This window comes from Capsicum annuum, chromosome 11 (assembly GCF_002878395.1).
Source record: "Capsicum annuum cultivar UCD-10X-F1 chromosome 11, UCD10Xv1.1, whole genome shotgun sequence".
In the NCBI taxonomy this organism is placed as follows: Eukaryota; Viridiplantae; Streptophyta; class Magnoliopsida; order Solanales; family Solanaceae; genus Capsicum; species Capsicum annuum.
Genome location: NC_061121.1, coordinates 77,888,944 through 77,898,375, shown reverse-complemented (window position 1 = coordinate 77,898,375; position 9,432 = coordinate 77,888,944). Strand labels below are relative to the sequence as shown.

Below are 9,432 nucleotides of genomic sequence, written 5' to 3'. Positions count from 1 at the left end.
CTGGAATCATCAAATTACGGATCTGAGGTCATCTTGATCAAATGTTGACAGTGGTCAACCTTAACTTCCCAAAACTCTAAAATCCAACCAACAAACATAATAACTCATGAATATTACGGTATACATACCAACCACTCAACCATGAAAAAAATCACTTTCTTGACCTAACAGAATCATCAAAAAATTTGAATTCGAGTAACTTAAGTTTTGACTTTAGGAAAACTTCATAAGTTTTAAACCTTCAAAATTGAGATTCTCATCCAATGTTCATTTGTTCACCTTAGGAATCGAATCACCTTGCTTTCCAAGTCATATAATTGATGTATAAAAGATACAGGAATAATGGTCAAAATAGATAAACCACGCAAAAAACTTCAAAACAATCATGAGGATCGTTACCCTCGTGAATCATGTGACCCATCTCTATAAGCCATAAATAACACAAAGAAGTTATGGGAGGATCGAATAGGAGAAAAAGTCTAAAATATAAAATAATTATGCGGGTTATATGTACACACACATCTTCTGAAATATATTCACACCAAATCATTTCTTATTCATAAGCATTTAGGATAGACGTAATACTTTCTGTTGTAGGGAATGGTGACAAAGGTCTATTTCCCGACATAGTGAGGTTCAAGGTCTTTAATGAGACCAATACAGAATTTCATAAGATCAGGGGGTTTTGAAATGTTATCATTCAGTTTCTCCTACACAATAATCCAAGTGATCCAGTTTCCTTGTGCAACAAAAGTAACAACAATGGACTTGTATAATTCACTCATATCTCCTTCAAGAAAATTGAAGGCGATTGATTTTATCATGTCGTCTATGTGACGAAGGTGTTTGTCATGCCACTCCTTTTCTCCTATTGTCAAATCAAACATATTGAGGCACAAAAAAAGAAAAAAAATACAAAAATTTAAGCCCATACATGAAAAAATGACTTTTGATTAAAAAAGATCATATATGATACACTAATATAAGGCAGAACAATTTGTTTAAATATATCATATCAGTCCTCGAGAATGCTTAAGTTAATATTACAAAACACTTAGTTAGATAAAGTTTAATCCAAAAGGAATCTTATAATATAATATGCCTGTCGTTCTTAAGCAATTTAGACATTTTTAATCTGGCCAAATATACTGCAAAAATATTACCCAAAAAAATCCCATGTGACAATTATCTAAAATAGTTTGTCCTCAATCCTTTTATATATGGTTGTCAAGTGGGCCGGGCCGGGCCAACTCGGAACCGGCCCATGTTATTTAACCGAGTTGAGGGTCGGGCCGGGGCCGGGTTGGGGTCTAAGTGGGTCGGGCCGGTCCGAGCCCAGCAATAAAAAAATAAAAAACCACCCTAACCCGACCCACTTAACCCAACCCGATCAAACCCACCTAAATCCGGTCAAACCCGTTTAAAAAACCAATCAAACCCGGTCAAAATATAAAAAAAAAAAAAACTTTTTTTCAATATACATTATATATACCCACCTATATACATTATAAATACGTTAAACAATATATATATATATACAATATATATATAGCATATACTACATTAGAATTTAAAAAATATATACACATATACACAATTACACATATATACGCACCATCCAAATATATATGTACTACTTTAAACTTTAAAGTTTAAATAAAATATACTACAATATATATATATATATATATATATATATATATATATATATACACACATGTATACATTAAATATACATGTCTATAGAAGATCTATTGACATATATACACTCTAATCTATGTATATGTAATACTTTAAATGAAATATACTATAATATATAAACATTACAATATATATTTGTATAGTTATATACTAATTTATAAAACATATACACATGTATACGTTAAATATACACGTCTATAGAAGATCTATTCACATATATACACTCTATTCTATGTATATGTAATACTTTAAATCAAATATACTATAATATATATACATTACAATATATATTTGTATAGTTATATACTAATTTATGAAACATATACACATGTATACGTTAAATATACACGTCTATAGAAGATCTATTCACATATATACACTCTATTCTATGTATATGTAATACTCTAAATGAGATATACCACAATATATATACATTGCAATATATATTTGTATAGTTATATACTAATTTATAAAATATATACACATGTTTACGTTAAACATACACGTCTATAGAAGATCTATTCACATCTATACACTCTATTCTATGTATATGTAAGACTTTAAATGAAATATACTATAATATATACACATTACAATATATATTTGTATAGTTATATACTAATTTATAAAACATATACACATGTATATGTTAAATATACACTTCTATAGAAGATATATACACGTGTATACGCACCATTCAACGTATATATACTACTACTTATAAAATATACTATATTATATATACATTACAATATATATAGATATACTTATATACTAATTTATAAAATATATACACATGTATATGTTAAATATACACTTCTATAGAAGATATATGCACAAATATACAAAACATATGCTACTTAATATAATAAATTAATAATATTTGGTAGTAAATTAATAATATATTAGAAGTAAGTTTTTAATTTAAAGTAGAAAACTAGAAATTCAATTTAAAATTTTAAATCGTTAAATGAAAAAAAATAAAAAGCAAGGACTAAGGAGTGAATGAATTTGGGGAATTTTATTGATTGCAAAATGATCCAAAATTTATAATTTACATGAATGAAAAATCTATAAATTATGCATCATTTTTTCCAACACATTCATGTTAATATTAATGGAAACTTGCATAGGATAGTCGAAGTCAACGGGGGCAAAACCATGCATTGGACTTGATTCTGCTGAGTTCTCCCGTGAAGTCATAATTTCTTCAAGTTTCAGCTCATCGCTCGACTCCGATTCCATTCCTTGATTTCTTCTTTCCGCTCTAATCCAATCTCTGAGGCAAACTAGAACATTCATTGCATTGCTTCCCAATGAGTGTCGGTTGTCTCCAAGTTGCTGTCGTCCCTGACTAAAGGCGCTCTCTGATGCAACGGTTGACATTGGAACATTCAAGATATCTCTAGCTAATCTTGAAAGCATAGGATATTGTGTTTCATTACTCCTCCACCAATCCAACGTGTTGATCCGTCGTCTGCGATCCTCTGGTGCCGTCCGAAGATAATATTTCAGCTCTTCACGGTACGTTGATGTGTAAGTTCTCTCATCAACACTGTTCCAACAATTTAAATCATAAAATGAATCAGAAAAACCACTATGTGCCGGCCTTTTAGAAGATAATGGCTACTCGGGAGGATGAGGAGCGACAGTTGGAGTAATATTTGTAGGTACGGCTAAATCAAATAAATCAGCATAGTGATTATATAATTTTTCTATGTAATCATTTGCATCAGCCGTAGTCGTCCACAAATCAGGTTGTACTTGTTTAGAATCATGGTTAGTATTTATTTCTAAGTTAGTATAAATAAGAGTACTAAAGTGACACATATTATTATATTTCATGCACAGATTTAGCATAGCACCAACCAAGTAAATAGGGGGAATCGGGAAAAAATATTTTTTAAATTTTGTAAATATGGCGCCAATAGCTTCTTTATAACCTTCTTTATTTTTATATTCTTTGAGCAAACCAGAAATATCGGCTATATATGCCAAAATATTACAAACAGTAGGATAATAAGCACCAAAACATTCAACCGTAGCTATATAAAATTTTTCTAAAAACTTAACAAGATCATTAATTACAACCCAATCAGAATTATGTAGCATGCAATCAGCAGAATCAGCAAATGAACCGCAATGTTGGTTAAGAGCTAGTGTAATAGGAATTCTATATTTATAACAAGTTTTTAAAAATTCATACGTAGAATTCCATCTAGTATCAATTTCCTAAGGCATCAAAATTGGTGTAAGTCCATTTTCTTGACATTTAACTTTAAATTCTCTAATTCTCGATTTTCGATTATTTCCTTGAATAAAATCAACGGCAAGACGAATTTTTTCAATATAAAGCTCAAAAAACTCAAGACCATATTTTACAATTAAATTATATATATGACATACACACTTACTATGAAAAATTTCAGCAAGGGCGGAGATAGCGTAGATTTTATTTTTGTTATAGCAGTCTTGGTGTTAGAAGCATTATCAAAAGCAATACATAAAATTTTATTTTCGATACCATAATATCCGGCAATTTTAACAATAGAATCAGCAATAAATTGTCCAGTATGTTTACGATCTTCATCATATAAAAAAGCAAAAATACATTTTTGCATCACGAAATTACTATCCATCCAATGACAAGTAACGGTTAAATAATCATTTTTATTTACAGCACGACCAAGATCAGAAGTTAGGGACAATCTACATTGAATATTTTTTAACAATGTTGATAAATAAAAATAATATTGTGAATGAAGTTTAAAAATATCATACCGACAAGTAGTTCTAGGAATACCGTTAAACATAGGATTATAAATTGCTTGTATATAATGAATAAAGGCATCAGAAGAAGGAAAATTAAAAGGCAAACAACCCACAGCTACTATTTTAGGTATTTCTTCCCTGTCCCTCAATTTATTATACTTCTTCGCTACGTGACCGGTTGCTGGGTCCATTTTAGTTTGCGTTGACCCACCAACATCCCCACCACCTTTTGCAATATTTAACTCTCTTTTGTGATCTTCATCTCATTAACTTACCCGTACCCCCTTGCTTGCCTCCACTTCTATGCTTATATATTTGTTGACAAATATTGCATTGCACCTCAATATCTGATATACGTTCAAAAAATTGTCATGCAATACTAGTTTTTTTATGAGGTTTGGGGCACTGGGAGGACGGGAAGGGAGATTAACTGATTCAGATCTAACGTTAGCATCTCCTACTGCGGGTGTCTCAGCAATATTTTCATTATCTTCGTCTAAATTAACCGCATCTACTTCATTTTCTTCTTCTATACTGTAATTTTCCTGAGCTTCTACGTAATCCATATCGTGAGCACCTACACCTATTTCTTCCTCAAAAGGTGTACCAAGCGATACCGGAGGCGAAGGCACACGTGTATATCTACTACTTGAACTACCTCTACCGCTAGTAATTCGCTTTTTACTACCACTACCACTTCGGGGACAAAAAATTTTAACACCTTTAGAAGCGAGGTTTCTTAATTTATCCATAATATAAATTAAATTAAACTAAAAATATTCAAAATACACAAATATAATAAAATTAAATATTAAACAATTAATACAATAAATAAAAATTAAACGTAAGAGATGGAACGACAATACCAAATTTTCGAAGTATCCGAAGATTGCGACTTTAGAAACTTCCGCTCGTACTTTGTAAATGAAAAATTAAAAAATTGTGAACACTTTAAAAAATTAAATATATTGAATATTTGAGAATTGAGAATTGAGATTTGAGAGAGTGAAAAATTGTGTGAAAAATGATTTGAAGTTGTAGGGTATTTATAGATTTTTTTTGGAATTAAAAAATATTTTTTAAAGTTTTTTGTTTTTTTTTTTTTATAAATGGGTCCAAACGGCCCAAAAAGGGCTATATAGCCGTTGGGCCAACGGCTAGTTTGGCCCAAAAGCCAAAATATCTTTTTTTTTTTAAATTTATTCGGGCCGGGCTGGGCCGATTAACCGGTGGGCCGAGACCCGAAACCGTAAAGCCCTAGGACTTATCGGGCAGGGTCAAACCGGGCCAGATTAGTTACGAGGGCCGGGCCGGGCCGGATCGACCCGGCTCACTTGACACCCATACTTTTACATGAACTTTGATAATTTGAGGAATCATTTTTTTAACTATAATTTCTTGAACTAGTTTCAAATATTTTGTATTAAAAACTATATCTATTGTCTTGTTGAGGTGTTCAATCTATAGAAGGAGTAGGTGATACGTCTTCTACGCTCTCTCAACCATTTATATAAAATGATCTGGAGAAAAGTGACTTTCTGAATATCTTATTTGCACTAAAAAATCTAGAATACATTACAGAAACACAAAATATATAAGAGGGAGAAGGCTAACATCTAATAAGAATTGAAATATGAAAAGGAAATAGAGGTTTACCAATAATATATTTCCATCTAACAATAGAACCAGTATAGCCCAACTGACCTTCATGAAACGTGAAGTTTGTTACCTTGACAGGAGACATGATGGATGTTTGGTGCGGATTCGATTTGAAGTGCTCATGAAGTAAATGTCCAGCACACTTCGTCTCTATTTTAGAGATCAATTCTCCTTTAACACACATTTCTTAGTCGTGACTTAAATTTTCTAACATGAGAAAGTTTACAAATTTAGTGAGAGGCCTTCTATCCTTTTATATAGAGTCTTGACTGGAAATAACTAAATCTAATTGAATGGTTGTACATTTAGGGTGTGCTCAATAATATAGAGAAGAATATATTTTCAGAAAATATTTTCTTATTTTTTGCGTTCGGTGCTAAATATTTTTGAAAATATTTTATATAAGAAAATAAGCTCCTTGAAAATGAGGAACATGACTTCCTTACTTAAAGTAGGGAAAACAACTGGCATTGTCTCATCCCACCGACCCACCCTCACAACCACCCATCCACCCACGTACCGCTTGCCCCTACAACATCATCCTCATAGTTTTGTGTTAGATATATATACAAATGGTTTTAAGATAATATTTTTAGTTTCTTACTGAATACAAAAACTTAAGTAAGAAAGAACTTATTTTCCTAGAAAATATTTTCATCAAAAAAATTTTCCATGAACATTTTCCTCCTTACCAGCCACACCAAACTTAATTATCTTAGCATATGTCATTGTTGAGTAACAAAGTTTCCGACAGAAAAGTTCTTGATAAATACTAACATTTTACAATGTATAATATAGTTCTTACTGGTATATATCAAGTTTTAGCAAAATTGGGCGAAAAATATTTACTATTTTAAGAAGAAAAACATTAAACTATCTAGTTTGTCCTTTGAGAGAAGATATACCACCAGTATTAACAAATTCATGAAGTAATATCGTCTATCATTATTAGTCAGTTATCATAAAATGCTATAATACAATCCTAAATCCTTTTTAAGGGTAAGGCTTCTATGCTTCTCTGCTAAAGGCAAGGTTATCCTTAACTAGTTAACTTAATCGTGCTTCGCATAGTCATAAAAAGACTCATCAAGCTTATAACTATATATTTTTTCCTAATATTGAAAATTTTGTCTTATTATTCTCAGTAAGTATTACATTTTACTCTAACTTTCATCATTTGATCAAATTGAAGCAGGTACAGATTCTAAAGGTTTATAAGTAAAATCTCTTAACCTAATTACATGAAAATATTGAAGGAACTTTGTCTCTCATAATAGATCATATGTCAAAAATTATATTACAAATGCTCTTGTACATAATTCTCGAGTCATCTTAATGAAATTTGATAAAAATAATTTGCTAATGGAGAACATAAATTGGACAAGTTCTCATTCAATTTTAAAATATCATAACTATTCAAACTAGGAACTTAGCTTTATAATCACTTTGATAGCGCCTACATTCTGTGGACTATGATTTTTAGTAGGTTTTAAAGATTCACGACTTTGTTCTCATAGTTTGACTCTAATATACCATGAGTTGGATATATAAGACTATTTTATACTATCCTCCACATTGTAGAGTAATTTCATCATTTTAGAATAAATAGTGGGATAAAATAGTTTTCGAATTAGTTAATTTCTTGTATCAAACATGGGATAAAGTTAATCTCAAAATTTATCTCGTGTCTATTTTTCTTATTCAATGCACCAAACGATCCCTAAGTGTAAAAGGAAAATATCAAATGGCTACTCTTAAGTGTCGATTAAGAAGTGTTTTTCTTGATTTAATTATACTTTTTATGCTTTTTCTATACCTAAACCTATAGGGTGTAGTCAAAACTCTAACAATATCCACCTTTTTGCCTATCAAAATTTAATCGCCATTCAAAGATTAAAGAATTACTAATAATTGAATAAAAAAATGATAAAGAAAAGTCTGGTGCATTAAAGATTTCGCTATGCACAGAGCTCGGGAAGAGCTCGATCACAAAAATCAATTGTACGTAGTCTGACCTTGCATTTCTATCAGAGGTTGCTTCCAAGGCTTGCACCCATGACCTCCTTGTAGCATGATTGCAACTTTACCAGTTATTCCAAAGAAGAAAATAAATCTTTTGATAAACTTTGTTGCTAAAATCTTTACATAGTTGATACAAATCTTTGTGCTATTTACAAAGACAAAAATTAGTGCATGATAAATTCCGAAGAAAAGCAAATGATAGGCATAATACATAAATATGACCCTAAACTTGACACCAAATTATAACATTAACCTTAAACTTTGGTAGTGCACAAATAGGACCTTTAACTATTGTAATGCTCCGTACATCCCAAACATAGACCAACTTAGCATAGATAAAAGTATTTAAACTCAAGATAGGTATTTGAGCTTAAAGCTAAAGGTAAGTGTTAAGTTAAGTGGAGGGATCAATATTTTGGAAAAATTAAGAGAAAATAAGTGAGGTACTTGCTTGACTTAATTAAGCTAATAGGTGACTAGTAGGTGCATCACCTACTTATACTATTAGACTAAATTGAGGCCTATTATTGGACATATTAAAGGCCTAAATTAAGTAAAAGAAAAAGGAAAAGATGAGTAGCCTAATGCCTATTCTATTTAAGGCCCAAATGTCCAGCCCAATACCTATTCTATTTAAGGCCCAATATGGTGTGATCCAATTAGAAATAAACCAAGTAGGTGCATCACCTACTTGGAATTTTTTAGCAGCTTAATTATCCAAGTAGATGCATCACCTACTTGGACTAATTTTGACCAATATGTGGCTGGAAATGAGAAAAAAAGAGGCGGTCAAGTGGAAGGATTTATAAGATCCATTTAGTTTATTTTCTCTTCAGTCTTACAAGAAAATCAGATTATAATTAGCTCCCTCTCTCTTTTCTCTCAAGCCTAAAATAGCCGCCTTTTTTCTCTCTTAGGATTCTTGAAAAAACCCTCCTTATTTCGAGCCAAGATAAGTGAAAATAACTATGGTTTATATTTAATCATGTCATGGGAAGTTATGGAAATCAAGTTATTGTTTTGTTTGAATTATAGGGCAGACCTTTTTTTCCAAGCTTGGTAGTCCACTTCTATTTAATCTCCAAAATATTTCCCAACTGTATTTGGTTCAACTTGAAGGGAAACTTAGCGTCTTGATGGAGTGCACTTTAAGAAAGCAAATTTTAGAAATAAAGGTAAGGTTAATGCCCCGATTTATCCCTCATTTTGTATAGGCCTTGATGGAGGATTATATATATATTGTTGTTAAGATCTCACAGGACGGTGATCGGAAGCCGT

At 31.2% G+C, this 9,432-nt stretch overlaps 1 pseudogene; it reads right to left on the bottom strand.

Moving 5' to 3' along the window:
- Positions 1 to 614: 614 nt before the first annotated feature.
- On the bottom strand, positions 615 to 6,316 carry LOC107847361 (annotated as a pseudogene).
- Positions 6,317 to 9,432: the final 3,116 nt, after the last annotated feature.